The 20,503-nt window shown below is 38.2% G+C and overlaps 1 protein-coding gene across 8 annotated transcripts in view; it reads left to right on the plus strand.

The window, feature by feature from the left end:
• The window catches only part of LOC128322029 (RNA-binding protein 12-like), an 89,140-nt gene that overhangs the window by 11,743 nt on the left and 56,894 nt on the right, over nucleotides 1-20,503 (plus strand). The window lies entirely within an intron of this gene.

Raw genomic sequence — 20,503 nt, forward strand, 5'->3', positions numbered from 1 at the left:
GGTTCTTATTGCAACTGATTGTATAGAATAAGACTTCGCCACAAGTGCAGGTACCCTCGTTTTATTCTGCATCTTTACTATATGCTTAAAATGGAACATATGGAGGTGCCATACAAAGTCACAACTTGAAAACCATAATTGTTTAATTAGATGGATTTGTTAGGACTGTATGTTACAGTTGGAATAGGATACTCATCATTTGGTTTTTGTACATTGTGTATGTTGTGTATCTCTTTGAACCACACTCTTATGGATCCTCTTACTTTAATAAGTGAACATAAGGGACTGGCTGGGTTCATGCGAAGTGTTAATGTTAGCGATCCTTTGTGTTACTATGACTCCATGAAATCTTGTGAATTATTGTTCTGGATCACTTAAGAAATTAAAGCTTTGAAAACTTGTCCCAATATATCCTGAGTTAAACGTTTTTCTAGTAGCATTGTTTAGTTTAAATTTTGTGTAGAACTGTCATTTGCTTCAGTAGAGCTTTTTCCTAGGAAAAGAGAAGATGCAGATATTCAAAATAGAATTTTGACTATCCATAATTAGACATAAATGCTGAAAGTCTGAAAAATCCCCTAAAAATCACTGTATTTAAAACATTTATAAGCTGTTCTTTCCCAGTTAAAAAAACAGTGTCTGAGTTGCATATGATCAAACATTTGAAGTGCAAAGCCTGGCATAATGTAGAAATGCAAGTGGCAACCATTCATCCAGTGTGTAAGACAGATGTAAAAAATCTGTTGAATGCTACGTCCTGAGAGAATTTTGCAGTACAGTAATTCAGTGATGGACTTTGTGAAGGTATTGCAATGAAGAGGTGGCTACATTACAGATCTTGTAATTCATGGATTTGAAACTGTTTTGACAGGTACCAAGATGGTGCACTCCTGAAAAGTGACATGATTGTACTACACTGTTAAATAAGCCTCCTGTTAATAAAACTGTCTTTCTGAAGATACATGCACTCTATTTTAATTGTCTGGCGTGTTTCAACAGCCGACTTCTTTTGTTGACAGGCCAATAAAAATACTCTTTTGCAGAAATAACCTGAATAGCAAATGAAAGTTTTATGCTTTTATTTTTAAAGTTTTGAACTCTAATAATCAAATAGTTGGAAAATATTTCATTTATTTGGTACTGTTTCTTTTTTGCAAGAATAAATATAATTAAAAGTAAATTCATGGTTTTATTTGAAAAATTGGTTTAATTAAGAAAATAGCATGTGGTAATGGAATTTAGTAATTGGATCTAAATCTTGGAATAATTCCAGCATTGCTTTTCTTGGTGTGAAATGCAGTTGAACTGATGGCTTCTAGATTTTCTTATGGAAAAGGTTATGTATATTTTGCTTCTTCTGATATTTGAGGTGGGGTGGCTAGCACATTTTTACAGATAACAATAGAAGAAACTGCAGATACCAGGAAACATACAGGAGGCCCTTGTTGTTTGCGGGGGTTCCGTTCTTGCCGACAACAGCAAATATGGAAACTGTGAATAATGAAACCTTAGCACTATGGGAATCTGGGAGTTAGGTTCCTGCACATTTTGTTGTTGTCAAAAATCATTTTTAAAAAATGGAGAGAAGCAGAAATAAAAGTAGTACAGCACAGTACTTTGCTTTCCAGCTCTCCAGCAATGCCCCCCCCCGACAATCTCCAAATGGGAAGATTTTTTTATTATTGCTGATTTTCACAGGCTTGTGTGAGGGAACATGAGCCACAAAATGGCTCCATGCCGCCTCTGGACAGGAAATGGCACTGGAAGTGACGCCAGAAATCATTTTCAGTGGCCCGGGAACCACAGATAGGCAAAAATTGGCTATTTCTAATACAGTGGATAATGAAACTGGGTCTCTAAGACCCATTTGCGGATATGTGAAGCCTTGGTTGCTGAAATGATTTTCAGCACCATTTCCAAAAACCATTTTTCAGAAATGTGTAATGGTGGATAACAAGGGCCACCTGTATATACACTCATCAAGATTGTGTTCGGAATCGTGTCTGATTTTTATCCTGTGTTCTCATGGATTTTAACACTTCAAAATAATGCACCTGATGGATTTTTTAATAAAGTGTATTTTAGAGAACATTGTAGCTTTCTATGATGCAGTTATTTTAGTACAGTAATAGCCCAATATATCAAGATATATTTTCATAGGTGTGCTTTCTACTGTAGAATTCCCATGAAATGTTAAAAGCTCTTACTTCCCTATACAACTTTAATCCCATCCAGTATGCACACAATGTAGTAGTAACTTGGGGAAGTTATTCATGGCAGCATACAGATTAAGAGGAAGTTAAAGTTTTGATCAAGTGAAAATGTTGTTACAGAATCTGTGCCCTGGTAACATCCAGACATGATTTCTGCAATGTGTTATGTGAGGTTGTCCTTGAAGACTACTTCACTTGTTGCAGAATATGGTAGCCAGATTTATGATTGGAACTAGCTGTTTGAAACACATCTTGATATATATAAATATTTGCTGCTCTCAGATACAAGTCTGGAAGTTGGTCTTGACCCATAAAACTTTAGCTTATACAGCCTGGGGCCAGGTTATCTAAAAGACTACTTGGTTGCATATGAACCTGTTTGTTCCTTAAGATTTTCAGAGACCGCTCAGTGCTGTTACCTCAGGATGGTAGAAAGCAGGGATAGGTTTTTTTGGTAATTTATGCCATATCTGTGAAATAGTCTCAGGGAACCTACTTTACTAATCTTTAGGTGCTAGCTAGAAACCATTTAGTATTTGTAAGCTTTTAATCAGTTTACTACATTGCTTTCTATTTTTAATGCTGTTGCAGTCTTCTGCTATTTTGCTGTTATACTGTTTGTTCTCGTGCTTTAATTGGAGTTTCAGTTTTTAATTTTAACTTTTTGCTGTGCATTTGAGTTTTGTTGATAGGTGCCTGAAGACAGGATAACAATTAAACAAAATAGAACACATTCCTTTGTCCAGTGGGCAGGGGGGCATGCAGAAGGTGCATAGCCCATGTAGAAATGGGGTTTAAAAATGGCAGTCCTATATAATCACTAAAGGATCACAAAATGGGCTCATGCTGTTGATTTTCAAAGTTCTCTAAATAGTATTTGAAGTTGCCACATATTAGCTATGTGAAATCTACAGCATACAATTCGCTTAACAATTTCATGAAATTATTTGCATCTTAGAATTTTTGGAAGTCCCTTTTGGCAGCTGGGTTTCTAGCCAATTGCAGTGATCCAAAACACAAATACCTAGTTCAAATTGCTTTAAAATCTGTTGGGTCTCGCTAATGGTAAGGTTTTGAAATAACATTTTAAGCTTTAATGGATATATTTCCCATTAAATACAGTGGGCAGCATCCCAACCTGCTTGCACAAAGAGGGAGGGGTGACTCTTGCTGATTCCTCCTTCCCTTTGCATCCCCCTGTGCTCCCTGAAAATATGCCCCTGAGGATCGGGAGACACTTTTTTTTGTGGGTGTGGAGAACCGTGGGAATTCCTCCCTCCTTCACTCCTTGATTTGCGCATGCACAGCATAGTCTAAGTGCTGCCTTTCCCTTGACCACCCCTTGATCCGAACAAGTTGGGGATGCTGCCCAGTGGAATTTACTGAGTAAACATGTATAGGATCACTCAACAAACCATGTCTTTACACAAAGGCATGTGCTTCTGTAAACAGTTTAAACTAAGTAGCAACACTGGAGATCATTAGGTATAATAGGAGTCACAACGGCTTCCCTTTTTACTTGTAATAAGACTTAGAATTGCAGCCTTCATTTGGGAGTGAGAACTAAGTTTTATTGAGCCAAAGCCTTCACTGGAGAAAAAATAAGTCCTGAGGAGAGATTTGAAATGCAAGAGCTCTCAAAATATTCTGAGAAGGAATTCAGACATAAAAGCAACAAGAGAATAGAGTGGGACCGTTTTAGCTGTACATGGTTGGGTTGACATTGTTGTTCACTTGAGTAATTAATCTTTAGTGAAATCTAAAAACAGCACTTGACTTTATTATACAGATTTCCGAATTAAATATACATGGTGCCCATTGTTATGACACTGCAATCCTTTGTGCATTTCCTTGGTAGTAAGCACTATTATACAGTGAGACTGATTTCAGAGAAGACATTCATAAGGTTGAGCGGTCAGCTAGTAGATGCTGGCTGACATCCAGACTAGTTTTGTGTGTGTTAAAAATGTTTTGTGCATGCCATCTCCCCTTCTGCAACCCTCTGTGCCTCCCAAACATATGTTGGAGGATTGCTGAATCCTATGATGTATTTTAAGGAGGTGCAGAGGATTGCAGAAGGAAGGGCAGATAGGAGAAAATACCCCTTCCCTGTTGCTCATGCAAAATATTTTTCAACACATGCAAACTAGTCTGGACTGGTCTGCTCCAGTGATACTCAGACACATCATCAGTTAACTGTGCTAGAAAATAAAGCTGCTACTCGAGAGCCATGGTTTAAATCTGAGGCTTTTCCAAATGGAGACAGGAATGTTCATCCAAATGTGAATGGGATATCTGCATTTCATCACTTAGAAGATGCATTCAGATATGTATCCCCAACTGTGTTGGTAGCTAGTCATGAATGAATACTTCTGTCGAGCATGTCTAGGGGGAGATTGGAGTACAAGTATTCTAGATAGGAAAGATACTTAAGCAATTGATTTGATTAGCGAGCTTTGAATTAAGATGGCTCCGCTGCAGTAAGATTGACCAAGGTTTATCTTTGGAGAAAAGTTGTGTGTTTGAACAGAAGCTGCACAGTACTCTTTGCAATAAAGATATTAAGCAGATTAATTCATTCTAGAGCATATGTATCAATGAAATGTGCCAGGATGTGTTACATAGAGAAATGTGCATTCAAATGTACATTTGAAGGCAGTATGTTTTGCCTTTGCAAAACTAAATTCTGGGAATATGTGACACATTACTATATATAGAACTGTTGTGTTAGAACAAAGCATTAAAATTATTTTAATTACCAAAAGGGATCTTAAAAGAGCATGGCAATCAATTTTGTATGCTTTGATGCAGACTTTGCTTTCATCCCAGTTTTTTCTGCATCAGTTTTTTGGGGGCTTTATACCTACAGCTATGTGGTTATACACAAATATATTGGATATCTGCAATATATTGGGCAGCAACTAGTTAAATGTCTAAAATTCAGCTCCTGCTGCGATGTGCTACCTGGTTCTTAGTTAACGTACAAGGAGAAAGGAGTTTTGAAGTGTGTGGCAACAGCTTTTTGGAAAGCCTCTTGTTCGTAATGAATGCTGGGTTTCTGGCCTACAACCCTCACTCAGAGTGTGCCTGCAGGAAAACTAGTTGCTGTCCACCAGCATAAAACAATTGGATGCCTGTGGTGTTAAGTATTAAAGGAAAAATGAAAGAGATACTGTCAAATACCTGAAATTATGATCAGGCTTTTAAAATGACATATTTGTGGAGGTTTCACTCTTCTGTTTCACTTGCAATTGTTTCTCTGTATGGGAATGTTGCTTGGAAAATGGCTATACATATTCTGTGCTTTTTTAAAAGAAGGGGTAGTAGTGGAAGATAAAATAAAATAAAATGCTAAACTCCTGTGTCCTGTATGGAGTGTACACATTTGTGGAACCTCTCACCTTTAGTTTTCTACTAGTCATGGTGAAGACAGGGAGCTATACAGGTTTGGCAACCATCCCTGAAATCCCAGTGGACATCTTACTTAGTAACCACTCTGGCTTCTGAAATTTTGGCCAGCACTGTCTTATTTGCTTTCAAGCATATCTCAGACTCTGAGACCTAGAGATTTTCACTTTTAAATGAAAACTAGGATTCTGAGAAACATAGTATGTGGTGCATTTGGTGTTTTCCTGCAGTGCTGTGGCACATAAGTTCTAGCATTTTATTGGTTGCATTTGTGTCCATTTTATTTATGGCAGTGTACACAGAGCTTTCCCATTTTATTTTCATAAGCTTGTAAGGTTGGTTAGTGAGTTTCATGGCTGAGAAGAAATATGAAACTGGACTCTGTGATCCAGTTCTAATACTATATATACCATGTGCGTGTATGTGTAACCAGCCCCTACTTACACAAAAGTAGTACACTTACTGTATGTTTAGTGCAAGATAAAGCTCAAAGCAGCAATAGTAGTTAAGTATAAGAAAATGCATTTAAAAGGAAAATGGCCAGTTGAAGATACTCAGAAAAATAACAGCCATTTCTTCAAATGAGAATTTTCTTAGCAGCCTCTCTTGCTTTTGGTTAGTAAATTAGAGATGTTTTTGTTGGATTTAGATTTTTCAAGTTAGTTGGCTTTTGCAGTATTGAGTTGGCAAATAAGTAACCTTGTAATAGAGGTAGTGCTCTCTTTCTGATTTGTATTCCTTTCAATAGCTTAATTGGAACAATATAATATATTTGATACTTGGGTGGCTTAGCCCACATTTATCAATGCTTGGTTCTTCAGTTAAAACTATGTCAAATATGAAAGAATTGAAAAACCTTCCCACTAGAACTGGTTACTAAGTTGCAACAGAAGTCTGTTCAAGTTCATAACTTTCTTCCTAACTTTTTATATGGTATTCTGAGTGATCCTTTCCCCTGACTAGTTCGAAGTTGTCAAGTGCTTGTATTGACATTCAAGTGCAGTTAACCAAGTGTCTTCTAAACACACAAAGAGTAACTGTAGAACCCATAGAAGATCTCAGAACAGTAAAATATACACACAGCTAATGAAATACTAACTTTAAACAATCTCCAGGCAACCATACTTCTTAAAATTGCACTATTCTGGCATTAATGTTCTTGGATTCTCAATAAAGCTATGGTTCTGTTGGGTCTGAGACTTTGAAGTATGAAATAAATAATGGGCAACAAATGGAAATTTTAGCTTAGTATGAAAGGTCTAGGGTGAGTAGGTGACACACAACACATTGTTATAGATCAAGGTTCAAGAAATACAGGAGACTTGCTTTACCAAAGCAGTATTGGCTGTCAAGCTTTGTTGGACCTGTTCCTGAAAATGGTGGTATTTTGGCCATTCGCCTATCATACTGTTATGATGGCTTTAAACTAAAGAATCCAGAGGATATCAACAGTTTGAATATTAGCCACTTCAAGGTAGGTGAATCTTCTAGTTACATGCTTAGTTTTACACTAATTAGCAGTTTGGCAATTTTCATCTGCTTAGATTATTAGCTGACTGATTGCTAACAAAGCGTTCTGTTCATATCTGTAGGATATGTATTGCCCTTTTATTTATTATTTATTCCTGAATCATTTTGAGATTTACGTCTCAAAGGAGTTTATTACAAATAAACTAAAGCAGTTCGATCCATTCTCCCCCTCCCCCACACTTAGTGACATTGAGCAAGCATATTTTTTCTTAAACAATTTTATACTGCCTATAACCAGGGCAAAGCAGTCCACAACTAATGAACATATAATACTTGTTCTTAGTATTATGTCAGGATAGTTGAAATCTGTTAAAACCCAGATTACAACTGGGACAGACATTGCAGCAGCTGTGAAGTGCCTATACTTAATACTAAAGGTGGACCTTGTTATCTGCAGGGGTTCTGTTCTCGGCTATAACCTCAGATAATGGAACTGCAGATAACAGAACCACAAATAACGAGACCTGAAGTCAATGGGAATTGGAGGAGTTAGGTTCCTGGAGGGCAAAAAAGGTCAAAAAGTCAGAAGTAATGTACCATGCTGTCTAGCAATGTCCCCCGCAAAATTTCCAATTTGGCCAGTTTTCCATGGAAAATAGCAGATTTTTTTAAAGCCACAAAATGGTGGCCAAAAATTACCTCTCAGGTCATTTCCAGCCAGCTAGGAACCATGGATACATGGATTTTAACCCTTTTGTAAACCATATATACTGAGGTCAGGTCTCGATTGCCCGAACGCAGGTTCATGAAACCACGGGTGTCAGGATCATTAGTGACGAGGTCCACCTGTAATGCAGAAAGATTTTAATACAGAAAGTGGATGAGCTGATCTATCTTAAGTTGATTCAGAGACTGTTGATCATACCTTAAGTTTCCATGGAGTCCTTCCATAGATGGAAGCACCTTCCATTAAGAGTAAAAACTTTGGATACAACTGTGTATTACTTTAAAAAGAGGACATTATCAGGATGCATCAGGAGCAGCAAATAATTTCTTTCCTTCTATAGCTGTGGATTGTTTTGTTTTTCTTGAACTCTCTTGCAGCTGTTAACTTAAGTGGTGTCATCTTCCAGATAACCTTACACACATAATCACACTCGTATAGAAAATTAGACAAAATTAAATAGAAGTTGTGCTTTAGTCTTTATATCAGTGCCTAGTTCTTTCTGCCCAAGGAATAGGAAGTGTATAGTCAAAGTTCTTCGTCTAGCAAAGGAATTCCATACCTAGTTTAGTACAGGGTGAAATAATTTAGGCCTAAAATTGCCTGGTTTCCTCAAACGTTGATTTTAGAGCCTAGGAAATTTTGTAGGACTAAATTATGAATCTGAAAGATTTATTGTATCTTTAGGGTAGCACAGAACAACTTTTGTAGCAGCCTCCCCATTTAGGCAGTAAGTAGGTTCACACCTGCTTATTTTCAGTAATGCTATGTTTTGAGTGCTCCTGGATCTGTTGTTAGACCTAGATGTGTATTCATTCATTCATTCATTCATTCAATTTTTATACCGCCCTTCCAGAATTGGCTCAGGGCTGGTACTTAAGTACCGGCTCAGCCAGAGAGCCTCCTTAGACAATTCAACCTATAAAAATACTATTGAGATATATATTAAACTGAATGAAATACAGGAATTGAGTATTAAATCTCTCAGGAACAACTACCCAAGGGTTACGCTAACACTAACAACACTATAAATTATGCATATCTATTTTTTTAAAAAACACCAAAAAACTTCAGGAGGTGCCTTTCTTAAATCTAAGCAATGCCTAACTTATGATGAGGAAATGATAGAAACTGAGAAGTGACCACTTGAGTTGAAGTCAGACTGTACAATTGCATATGGTGAGAGTTGCAACATTACTTTTACTCACACGTGCTTTTCACTTTCTCCACCCTCTTGTCACTATCTTGAAGTGTGTGAGGGATTGCCACTGGCAGCAGAATCAGCCACTTTTCTTATGTGTGCATAGAAATTCTATCTGAGCCTTTACTGACACCTTTAGAGCCAAGTCTAACATATTCAAGTGTTTAGAAAAACAGCTTTGTAAAAGTTTAACTGCTGTTTGTTGGTCCAACAGTCATTGAAAGTTAAATCTGTCTTTTAGATAACTGTGGATCATTAGAAATGTTTGTCCTTATAGAGTGATTCTGTAGTATTTGCAGTGTCGAGCTGGTGTTGGAAATAAAATATTGCTAAAGAATGAACCATGGAGAAATTGTGGAAAAACATGCAAAATTGAAGATAAACGGGTTCTTGGCTCTTTTATTGATGGAGGTAGTAAAATTTCTGACTTTCCAAATATTAAATGTCAAATAAAGATCAGTGCTGAGCAACAGTTCGGAAAGAGATGCTGATTAAGTCTTCTCTTCACAAGTGGAAACTGAAGATTTCACTGAGATACCAAAATTGCATCTTTAATGGCTTGTTGATTTCTACGGTATGTTTGCTGGTCTCAAAACTGCCTGGTTAGCATTAACAAGGTCAGAACAGGTGACACAGATGGCTGTTAGAATTGCTTCACATTTTGTGGTAAAAAGAATGTCCCAGCATTTGTATCTGGTCATATGCAGCAGAATGCACAATACACTCTTTAGGTTTGCATGTAACAATTAGGTATATACCAAAATGTAACCTGTAAAGTGGTTCCCAGTAATAGCAAAGTCTTGACATGCTTGACTTATAGTGGCTTTCTGTCTGAAATATTTTGTCTCAAGACAATTAAATTGAAGTTTTTTGAAAAATACTCCCATTGTAAATTACATGTTGATACTAATTATTTGAATGATAAATTGCAGGAAAGGCAGAGGGTAACTTAAAAAATAAGTGTTGTCTGTGAATGAGGTTGGGAAAGAGGGGAATGGTGCAGAAAAAAGTCATATTTAGGGTGTAGCTCAACCCCGGGACATGTATCATCTGCCTTTGACTAGGCAATGCTTCCACCCAAGGAACTTAGGCTTTTGGTTGGATTTTCTCCTGTAGTAGTATTTGCTATATGGTGTACTTTCAAAATGCCTCATGCCAAAGGGGCCTTTGTGTTGTGTGAGTGGAATTTCTTGTCCAGTGGTAGGGGTGCTTAAATGTGTGGATTGTGCCAATTTAACTTCATTCTTGCGCTTCATTGTCCTTAGGCCTTCTGGTGAGTGATTTTCTTTGGCATACTTAATTTTATAATCTTGTTCTAAAAAGAGAGAAGTTATGGGGAAAGGACAATCTAGTTATTTATTCAATGACTAAACAGTGAAAAATAAAGGAGCAGTTCTTGTCACCAGTTGTACCTGTTTGTTTCTGGAACAAAGTGCGGTTTGCTCCAGCATCAACTAAATATTAAGGACAGAGTGAACACTGGGGAAGTGTACATGCTACACTATATATGGTAGAGATGGGGATTACTCTTTTGAACTTGATAGTAGTTGTGATGCAGACACATCATTTTGTTTCCTTCAAAGAAGATGGATTAGCCAATCACTGACATGTATTTAGGCTATTTTTATGATACTGGTGAGTCAAGAAGAGCATCCTCCTTGTAGGAATTCTTGGCAGCCTAGCACTCTCATTGAGAGTTTTGCAATGGTAATTCTGCAATGAACTTAGCTTTAGTGCCTTCATTCTACAAATTTTGTATTAAAAGCCTGCTGCTGTGCCCCACTTCACAAAATCTTGCACAAACTCAAGGATGATGGGATTTAAAACTCTGGTCAAGCAATAGACAACAGAAGATTAACTGTAAAATAAAAGATTGTGAATTCAAGCCAGTAGAGAGGATAGTTCATATAAACAGATTCCAGATATTCTTCAGATGTGCAATTAAAGTTTATTTGTTTTGAACACGGAACAGCTTGCCTTATTTTTGGAAAAAACAAAACTTTTAACCTGGCAGCCTGTTTGGAATCAAGAAAAATGCAGAACTATATTGGCAGTTGCCAATCATGCTTTATTGCAAGCTTCATATTAGAGGTGGGAAATTGTTTATTTTTGCATCTTAAATTTTAATGATACTGTCAGATAATCACACAAGCATATGCATTGATTGTACAGTTAATACTGTATTTCTGTAACCGTATTGGTTTTCAAGAAGTGCCAGTGTACATCAACGGCAAATCCAGGATAATTTCTGCCCATTTTCCCCCCATTTGGTACGCTAGTTACCCATTGCATTTCCCTACATAATAAAAGTGGAATTTGAGCTGTATGTACTACTTCGTGTGTGACTGTTTCTGGGCAAGAGAGAGATTCATATTTGGAAAGCAGAGAAACCTGGCACTTGGAAGAATTCCCTTGGCAGCTTCTCTGCATCAGCCTGTTGAATAAGAGCGTACTGTAATTCTCCTTGTATATATACATACACACCCCATGTAATAACATTTTAAAATGAAAAGTAATTATGCGAGAATAATAGAAGGTGGGGGGGGGAATGCAGCTAGAGTTGAGCTTGTTTTGTGTGTGCTTAGTAGCACATGAGTGGGCCAAGTCATGTATACCTATCTGCATTGTAATATGAATGACAATGAGTAATTTCCCTCAATAACATGCAATGTACATCCTGATCTCTTGATCTAAATGTGCATCTATATCAGCCCACCTACACAGCTTGTACACATTTCTATTGCTGAACTGGGGCTTCAAAGTGTGCATTTATAATTTTTTAAAAGTCAGTACATACCCCATATGAGATACAAAGACTGAGAGATCTGAAGAATAACGCCATGTGAGAAGATGTAGAGAACGCAAGAAAAACAGCCATTTTAGAAACTATTTAAGCAAAAAAAACCAAAAAAACAACACCATCTTTCAAAAGAAATGGAGAGGGCAAGACTGGAAAAACTAGAACTCCTTACAAGTGAATTTAACCTTCATCTGGATTTTGGGATAGACTTCTACCCCCTACCATGTAAGTGTGTGTAAACAAGCAAACCACTGCACTCCCAGCTATGTTTTTGTTATACTCTTCCTTGTACTTTGGTATACAATATATTCACAAGTATGCCCCTTCATAAGTTATGCTCTTTATGTAATTAATAAGAATATGACACAGGGTAGAAAACCACCCCAAAATAAATGGACTCCTTATGGTGGAGTAGTTCCTGTCCCATTTCCATGTTACGTCAATTGGTATAAAAACCACTCCAGAATTGAAAGGACTTTCTAGGGCAGGGTAGTTCCTATCCCATTCCTATGAGCCCCTGGTGGCGCAGTGGTAAAACTGCCGCCCTGTAACCAGAAGGTTACAAGTTCGATCCTGACCAGGGGCTCAAGGTTGACTCAGCCTTCCATCCTTCCGAGGTCAGTAAAATGAGTACCCAGAATGTTGGGAGCAATATGCTAAAATCATTGTAAACCACTTAGAGAGCTCCGGCTATAGAGCGGTATATAAATGTAAGTGCTATTGCTATGTTAAGCCATTGGGAATAGGTGAGAACATCCTGTTTCTCTTTGGAAAATTCAGCTTTGTTTCCCCTTTCAAGCTCAATTGACCTTGAAAGATAGTTTGAGGCACTGCATAGTTACGCTCCCAAGTTAGGGCAGATTTGCCACTCCCACAATGTCCAACCTAGTGTTTGAACAAGTAAATCATTTAGAAGCATCTGACCTTGCAGAAGCAGGGATTTTAGCTGCCAGAACAAAGGCAAAAGCAGCAACCACAACATGTCAGCTTCAGTAAGCCTGACATCAATGGATGAGCCATCCGCATTGTGATGCTGGTCTTTCCCCAACCACCATGGCCCTGATGTTATCTGGTGTGCAGGGCTGTGTTCATCTGAACCTGCCCTCAGAGAATTGTGGTGGTGGATAACTCTTCTCCCTCCCGCAGTGTACAGCTGTCAGAAGCTCTCCTGAGCAAGGAGTTGACCTATGTAGGCACTATGAGACAAAATAAGTCAAACATACCCTCAGAATGCAACCACATTCACACAAAAAAACACCCCACTTTGTCATCTGTGTTTGGCTTGGATGGACAGAAGACAGGTTTTGTATATATACAAGAAGTGTGTGCCCCAAGAATAGCTGACAAACTAAACAAGAGATGTGACGACTGAGGAAGAGTGGCTTGTAGAATGCAATTGACCAGCTACCAGAAGTGTGGTGATTGCCTTTAGGTCACAGTCTGGCCTTTCAGCTGAAATGAAAACTGAGAAGTTGAAGCATGGATTCTCATTGAAACATTTTTCCTGGCTAATGCATATTTTCAGTGAGTTGTACAGTCACACAGGGCACCGTGTTTGTGGTGGGGTTACCACAGTCCTGTCTCGAAGTGAAATTTTAAACTAATTGTACGTTCTGTGGTCTGAAAAAGTTGGGGGACATACAGTGTAACCAATTGGGCTACTTGGAAGTCATACTCAAGAGTTAAAACAACTTGGGTTAAGGGGACACCCACTGAACAAGAACCAAGAAGATCAGAAACCATGTTTTTCTTGGGGGTGGGGTGGGGAATCTTGGTAGTGCTTTCAAAAACTGAAACCAAAGTTACCAAGAACTTAAAGGAATTTGTGTGACATTCATAATCTTCCACTCGCATTCATCCCAAATATATGCATATTTAAACACTGCTTTTCAACAACAACAAAGCGTTTCAAAGCAGTTTGCATAGAAAAACAGGATGGTTGCCTGTTCTAAAAGGACTCTCAATCAAACACAAAGCATAAAGTAGACACCAGTTACTACATCACTGGTGAGATGCTATGCTGGGGTTGAATAGGGACAGTTGCTCTCTCCCTGCTAAGTATAAGAGCACCTCAATTTTTTTAAAAGTGCCTCTGCTCAGCAGGGATTATGAAAAACTTCTGAACCACTACATATGATTGTATACTATTTTGGAGAAGAAGCTGGTATAAGACCAGGTTCTTGAAAGGGCTGAACAGGCCAGTAAAGCATTATTCTAGTACCTGGCACATTGTGCTTAAACTGTAGTTTATCACAATCAAAACTGAACAACATAGGTGTGGTGTAACAAATTGAGGATAACCTAAAAGTGCACAGCAGCATTATAGAAAACTACAGTTGAAATGGACAGTTGAGTAGAGCCATTATATTTGCACAAAGAATTACTACCATTCAAGGAATACAGAATCAATGTAGGTAGGTTTTTTGCGGTGTGGGGACACAATGTAGTCCAGTAATCAAAGGAAATGCGGCTTAGGAATCGAGAGGGTAGAAAGTAAGGAATAAGCTTTCATGTACAATAGCATTTATAGCTTTTAAGTGCTACATTGAACATTAAATTTGTTCAGTTCACTGCAAATGTATGAGACAAAGTATGACAGGAATTATAATAATAGGGGAGACCTATATAAAGACAGATTAGGACTTCAAAAAGAAAGATATTATGGTTTGAATCCAAAGAACCCTGAGCAGAAGTAGATGATGTCTTAGTGTTGTTCTGTGAACACTGGTACAAGTTCTAGTGGAAGACTTTGTCACAGTGCTACAATGCATTAAAAGGTTGCAGTAACATAGAAGATAAGATGAATAAGAAAAATACAGGCTATATAGCATATAAACTATAGCAGACAATAAAATGGTCTATATAAAATGAGCTTGCACCAATGGAACTACTCTAGTTCTGGAATCAAGTTTCTCAAACAATGTTGTTCTGCTAAGTTGGAAAAGGCTATGAACAGATGAGCACCTTTGGATCCAACCAATTGTGTTTCATACAATCAAATTTCATCTTAACATTCAACACGCTTGCAACAGAAAGAAATGCTTCACAGCGTTTTAGTTTCTGTTGGACTACTGCTCCCATCATGCCTGGCTATTGGTTACTGTGAGTGGATGATGGGAGTTGTAATCCAACAGCTACAGTCCCAAAGTTGTGCAGCTTTGCCATAGTGTCTTGCAATATAACTGGGTTTTAACAACTATAGGAAAAAATCATTGAAGCCTTGTTGAGCATCTTTTACCAAAATGCAGGAAATGATGATCAGTGTAGTAGCGGCTATCAAAGCACCTTGAACAAACAGACATTGTAGGCAAAATTTTAGGCTGGTCCTAGTGGAGTTTTTCATATTGATGTACCATACTGTGCAGTATATATACTATAACACTCATTCTTACTGGCAAGAGCTTACATTTGAGAAGTACGAACGTAAAAAAATCAGTGATAGCGTATCAGTACATGAAGTAGGTATGAGTCTAGTGTTGTGAAATGTGAGAGGCTTAACTTAGGACTCTAGGCTCAAAGGCAGGCATTTGATTTCCCAAACTGTCCACGAACTGGAGAAATGTAAACCTAGAAAAGATGCCAAGATGTCTGAATACCTGTTAGCACCTAGGACTACAGTAGGTGTTGGTTCAAAGATTTTAAAAGGCATCGGTTGATCACCTAGTTAACCCACTGCTCTTAACATAGATACTAGATATCTAAAGAATCCAACAAGTGCATGCCTTTTTGCTTAAAACCAAAATATTGTGGAATAAAGTCACCTGTAGATGTATTAAAGTATCATTGAGCAGATTCACAATTTGATTTGTGTTGATTCACAAAACAATGCAGCCATCCATATCCTATGCACAGAGAATGAAATATTCTACAAGCTTCTACATATGCTTACCTATAAGCATTCTCACTCTTATGTTTGGCTTTCAGTAATTGCTATAGCTGTTTACATTGTGAATCAATTATGTCAAAGTACATATATATTGTATGACATTATTGATTTCCTTTCCTGTTTTTCACTCCTGGAAATAAATATAAAGTACACAATGGAAGATATGTGAAAGAGAAATTAAAAAAAAATACAGAAATATTCTGAACATTAAATAAAAGAACAAGTGAAACATTGGGAGTAATGCACATTGGTGGAGAAAATTGCATCCTAATTATACAGGCAATTTTTGGTTGTAAATTGGGAAGTAATTTGCAGACAACTCCTTTAAAGATCAGCTCATTATTACTATGGTCAGAAGGAATTAGAAGCTAACAGATACTAACTAGAACTGCAAAATAATATAATGCTGCTTAAAAGAGCCTTGTGTAGCCATTCCTCTTAAAGTTCTTGTGCCTTGCAAATATATGTTTAAATAAATCAAGTGGAAAGAATTCTGAAATGGGCATCAAAATTCAGAAACCTATAGTGGGGCAGGGGAAAGACTTTCATGCCTTAATCCGAACATTATTGACCAGACTATAATGATAAACTCATTAGGAAAGGTTGTTTTCTCATTGTCAGAATGAAGTATGGAATACCAAAATTGGAGGTAACAGATAAAGTATACTTCCTCCACTAAACCAAATTATAATGTCCAGTTACATAACTGTATACAGAACAGTTAGACAAAATTATGAAAATATATGTGTTCTTTGTGGCGAGGAAGAAGCTGAAACTTGATGCTTATGATCGCTTAAACCTGATTAAACTATAGTACTCACTGAGGGTGAACAGAAGTTGTTTCACTTTGTAATGGCGTGTGTATGAGTGAGTGAGAGAGAGACAGACTCTGAAGCCTACAAATGTAAAATATGGGGAAATGGCTGAATGTCTAGTTGGTGCAATCAAGAATGTGATGGATAATGATCTCTACTAGGGATTCTAGGTCTTGAACCAGAAACCTGGTGGTCTGAGACTTGGGTCAGTGTTCATGGACCCAATGCTTTGATTTGGAATCCTCCAAGATACAGAAAGAAATTTGAGTGTGCAATCTGTGATGGACTAGTAGTATGAAGCCTTGGGATTCATATACATATTGGGAGCCTGGTCTGCCTGTTCCTTTTTTGATGTTCCAACTGCTGGAAATTCTAAAAGGCATACAGAACTAATGCTATTTTAACTGGTGGTGTGACCACCAAAGCAAAGAAGAAAGGCATAGCATTTATCTTCATATAACTTCATATAACTGTGACAATGAGTCTGGTGTCTGTGTCCAAAGGAATGATAGATAGTGAATAAAGGCAAAACAATTTTTAAAAATGACTTCACACCACCACAAGTATTTACTTTCCCTTCAAAGCTGATTTTAGCAAGGCTTTTCTTTAAGTCATCCTCGGCTTACTTGCTTCCTCATCACTACTTGAGGCTCTTACTCCCATCCCTAATTGCTGGTTACTGGCCTTGTTTTGCACAATACTCCACCCCATTCCTTATGTTACGAATATGAATACGATGAGTATTTATGTACCGTTTTTCAACCAAAGTTCCCAAAGTGGTTTACATACATACAGAAATTAATTAATTAATTAATTAAATTGGCTGCCTGTCCCCAAAGGGCTCATAGTCTAAAAAAGAAACATAAGAAAGACACCAACAGCCACTGGAGGGATGCTGTGCTGGGGTTGGATAGGGCCAGTTGCTCTTCCTGTGCTAAATAAAGAGAATTGCCACTTTTTAAAAGGTGCCGCTTTGCTCAGTTGTCTAGCATAGACCAATAGCTCTGGGCAGGGCTCTGTCAATTCGTTCTGCTTGGTACCTAGCACTCTGTTGCAATGCTAGTAGTAGTAGTAGTAGTAGTAGTAATCATAATCATCTTTGGTTTGTATACCTTATCCATATTTTACTTTAACGTTCCTAAGATTAAGTCATGGATGTAACAAAAAGTGTAGTTTAAGAATAGAGCAAATGCCCAGATTGTTTATTGTAGGAGAGATTTGGAATGACAACGAGCAGCCATAAATTGATTTTTTTTTAAACGACATTCCAGGCAATGAATATAAAAAATCCAAATTTTTCTGGAGAAGGTGGTTTGTGCTCAGTTGATGAGAGTCCTGGAGGAAACTGATTTCCTGGATCCTTGTCAGTCAGGTTTTAGGTTGCAGCATAGCAGTGAAATGGCATTGGTCACCCTGTTGGATGACCTGTATTGTAACCTTGATGTGGGAAGTGCACCTCTCTTGGTTCTTGATCTTTCAGCAGCCTTCAATACCATCTACCATATTATCCTGGAACGCTTAAGTGGGCTGGGCATTGGGGACACTGTTCTTCAGTGATTCCGATCCTATCTCACTGGGCAATTCCAGTCAGTGTTGATTGGGGGTGAGTGTTCTGCACCCTGACCCTTTTCTTGTGGGGTTCCACAGGACTCGGTCCTTACTCCCATTCTCTTTAACATCTACATGAAGCTGCTGGGCCTGGTCATCCGTCAGTTTGGGGTAAGTTTTCATCAATATGTTGATGATTCTCAGTTTTAGATCTCTACCCCTGACCAAACAGGTGATGCCATCCATCTGCTAGCTCAGTGCCTAGAGGCTGTCAGGACCTGGATGGGCCAAAACAAGCTCAGGCTTAATCCCTCCAAGACCGAGTTGCTCTTGTTCAATCAATTGATCTGGCTAATTGCCGTGTCTCTTGACGGGGTTGTGCTTCCCTTGAGAGAGACGGTTCGTGATCTGAGGGTCCTTCTGGACTTGCAGCTCCTGCTTGAACAGCAGGTGGAGGCCATGGCCAGGGCTGCCTTTGCCCAGCTTTGGCTGGTTCACCAGTTATGGCCTTTTCTTCACTGGCAGGCCCTGGCAACAGTGACTCATGCCTTTGTTACCTCTTGTTTGGATTATTGTAATGCGCTCTACCTAGGGTTGCCTTTGAAAATTCAGAAGCTTCAACTAGTCCAGAATGCAGTGGCCTGCCCCCTTATGGGTGGCCATAGATTTGAGTGTCACACCTCTTTTACGGACACTGCACTGGTTGCCTGTTCACTTCCAGGTCCAATTCAGAGTGCTGGTTCTCACCTACAAAACCCTTATGAGTGGATCACCTATCTCAGCCAGTTGTATTCCAACCTGTGAGGTCTCAGATGGCCCTTCTTAGTGTCCTAGCCCCCTAGTGGTGCCTTGGCCTATAGGAGGGCCTTTTCTGTTGCCGCTCCTCTTCTTTGGAACACTCCCCCCCCAGATTCATTCAACCCCCTCCCTGGCTGCTTTTAAGGCCCTTCTTAAGACACACCTGTTTCGCCAGACATTTGCCCTTTAATAAATAATAATAATAATAATAATAATAATAATAATAATAATAATTATTATTATTAATAATATTGCCATTAGCCAATTACAAAAAGCAACTTTACCAGGAACAGCCTATATTCTGTGACAATATCTATAATAATAAAAACAACAACATTGATAATAAAATTCAGCCATCCCAGGTCCTTGGGAAGGACTTGAAGTCTGGATAAAACAAACCAGTCAATAACGCCTGTCTGACTGTGTAAACAACAACAATAATTTTAATTAATTGTTATTGGCTATATACACCCCCAGTGACTGTTGCTGGTGTCTGTCTTATGTTTCTTCTTAGATTGTGAGCCCTTTGGGGACAGGGATCCATCTTATTTATTTATTATTTCTCTATGTAAACCAGTTTGGAAACTTTTGCTGAAAGGCGGTATATAAATATTTGTTGTTGTTGTTGTTGGTATTGTTGTTCACCATCTAGAGTAATGGAGAAAATGGTATATAAGAAAATCTTAATAAATAAATAAATTTGTTCGTAGTCATTGAAAGCATCCAAAAACTTCCTCCAAGAATGTAGATATCTTCTGGAAGTTGCAATACCCTTCAGGCCATTCCTGTTTTGGTCCACTGCTGTTTTGTGGATCCCCCAAATTGAGTGCCCTGGCATAAGTAATATTAGAGAAAAATCTGTTTACACAGTCTGAAAATTAGAGGATGAAATACCAGTGAACCCAAGGATAAATACAGTAATGTCAAACATGGTGAAGTGTGACATATGATACAAGAAGTTAATGAAGTATCTGGAATAACTGTTTATTAAATACTTGTGAAAAGTAAATAGTGCATGAATATCAAGGAGTTGCCAACATCAGCCAACACTTCAGTTGAACGTTTCAGCAAATGTACCTGGACTGTGAAAATAGGTGGAAATCACCAAGTTTTACTTGAATGGGGAGAATATCCAAAGTACACTTCAGTAGGGGATGAAATAGTTGTGTTATGGGTTTATTTCTTTGTAGTGATGGAGGGTGAAATAGCTGGAAATGAGAAGTTAACACAGAAATCTTTAGTTTATAGAAGTGTTAGCCAGTTGTTGACAAAGTGTGCCACAAGTAATGTTCAGAAAAGGAGCTTGATACTCGAATGTGCAGTGGAGTATGTGGGGCTCAGGAAATTCACTAGTCTACTTGATGTTCATGTATATAGCTTGAGGAACCATCTGACAAGTAACATTTCTTGAGCCCTGAAAGTATACATCCCTTGGAATTATTTTGGGGCTAGTCTAACAAGATGAGCAGGCAGCAGCACTGGGCAGAGGTGATAGGTAGGAGTATAGGAATGGCTATGCCACAGCCTGCATGCAAAACAACTGCTGCTTGTGCCACATGACACCCAAGCTACAACCTTTTTCCATACACACACCAACACCCAAGGATGTATGTATATTCTATAAATTGTTCTAATAGCAA

This window comes from Hemicordylus capensis, chromosome 4, assembly GCF_027244095.1.
Source record: "Hemicordylus capensis ecotype Gifberg chromosome 4, rHemCap1.1.pri, whole genome shotgun sequence".
In the NCBI taxonomy this organism is placed as follows: domain Eukaryota; kingdom Metazoa; phylum Chordata; class Lepidosauria; order Squamata; family Cordylidae; genus Hemicordylus; species Hemicordylus capensis.